Here is a 1,728-nt window from a genome sequence, read left to right on the forward strand (position 1 = left end):
CAAAAATTATTTTTTTAAATGTTATTTTTTCCAGAAATAACTGTAAGTATTAAAAGCTCTGCAGTACCTTTGATGTTTTTGCGCAAAACCTCCAACAAATCTGAACTGATTTTGTTTAACGGTCAGTTCTAGTTCCTGCGCGTCAGGAGGAAAAGAAATAACATTTTTAAAAAAAGGGTTGCGTCGTGCAACTGCAATSTCTCCGCTTTAATGGAGGAACTGGCCAGACGACCTTTGACCCGCAGGTCATCAGCTCATTGTGCGCCGGGACACCGAGGAGCTGCCGCGCCATTTAGGGAGAAGAGYCGCGCGCAGAAAATGGATTAATTTGGCGCAGCGTGCGGGTGTGTTTGATACCGACTGAAACGGCTGAAAATGAATAAAACACACACATGAAAGCATTGTAGGAAGCGTGTCGGTGTTTAACATCCAAACTGAGCCAATAAAACGTCATGAACGGATGAGACGCAGGTGGAATAAAACCGTAAAATGCGTAAAATAAATCGTTTGAGGATGATAAGGTTCAGGATGGTGATGAAGGTCTGCTGAAAACAAACTCACATCATCTCCTCAGTCCTGAAAACCCAACAAATGAGAAAAAATAATCTGTGTAAAAATATGCAGAAATCAAAAACCAAGAATTACACAATTTTTAAAAAATATCTGCACGTCGAATTAAATAAAAAAACACACATTTAACCATTAATTATTTTCAAACATGTTAAAAACTTTGGATTAAGACAACAGGTAATTAAATTATGCGTGTTCACATTAATTCTGTATCCTATATGACGCGTTTTTGCAGCGTTGCTCTCAATTAAAACCCTATGTAAAAAAAAAACACCTAAATGTCTCTTAAAGCTGTGCCTCAGTCCTAAAATAAAAACATAATCTAACAATGTTTTAAGACTTCAGTATATTTTAATACTAAAAGTGTTAGAAACAAGCAGGTGGAGGCCTTGAATATGGAAATAACAGATTTAACACATTAATGCAATTTAGAAATCAATAAATCTGAAAACGAGTTTAAAATTTGATCCTTAAACGGTAGAGTGATATTATCAAGAAAAAACTAAAATAAATCTGACTTTATTTAATTTGAATAATCTGCATATCTGCAAACAGATTCTATTCTATTTGAATTAAAGCTGAAATTATTCCGATTTTATATTGAAAAGGACAAAAATATTATTTAAATATATATGCAGAGCAGTCTGTGTTCATTTACATATTCTGCCATAAAAAGCAAAGATAAAAATTTAAACTGAACAAATATAAAAAGGTGAAAAATATTTGATCTGATCGAGTTGATGTTGGAAAATGAAGGGATCATAAAAAACTTTTTTTGTTTATTTTACTTGATGCAAACTAACAGAACTTAAAGTTTCTCATCTGCAAACAGCTTTTCTTTAAATCCGCCTTTAAACTCTAAGATTTTAGCAATTTCTGAAAAATAATCTGAAAGTATTTATTAAAGAAATCACGACGCATACACTGTTAATTTAAATAAACTCCTTTTAAACACACACTTAAACACTAATGCTGCAAAGTTCAGAATAAAAATAAATAAATCTCAGTTAACAGATATAATTTGTGGTTATTTTTTTCTAAAATATTATTTTCTAACCCAAGGCACTTTTAGAGAGAAATTAAGATTTGCATTGTCTTCCTTTAAATTAGAACGTGTGTGTGTGTGTGTGTGTGTGTGTGTGTGTGTGTGTGTGTGTG

This window comes from Austrofundulus limnaeus, unplaced genomic scaffold (assembly GCF_001266775.1).
Source record: "Austrofundulus limnaeus strain Quisiro unplaced genomic scaffold, Austrofundulus_limnaeus-1.0 Scaffold101, whole genome shotgun sequence".
Classification (NCBI taxonomy): Eukaryota; Metazoa; Chordata; class Actinopteri; order Cyprinodontiformes; family Rivulidae; genus Austrofundulus; species Austrofundulus limnaeus.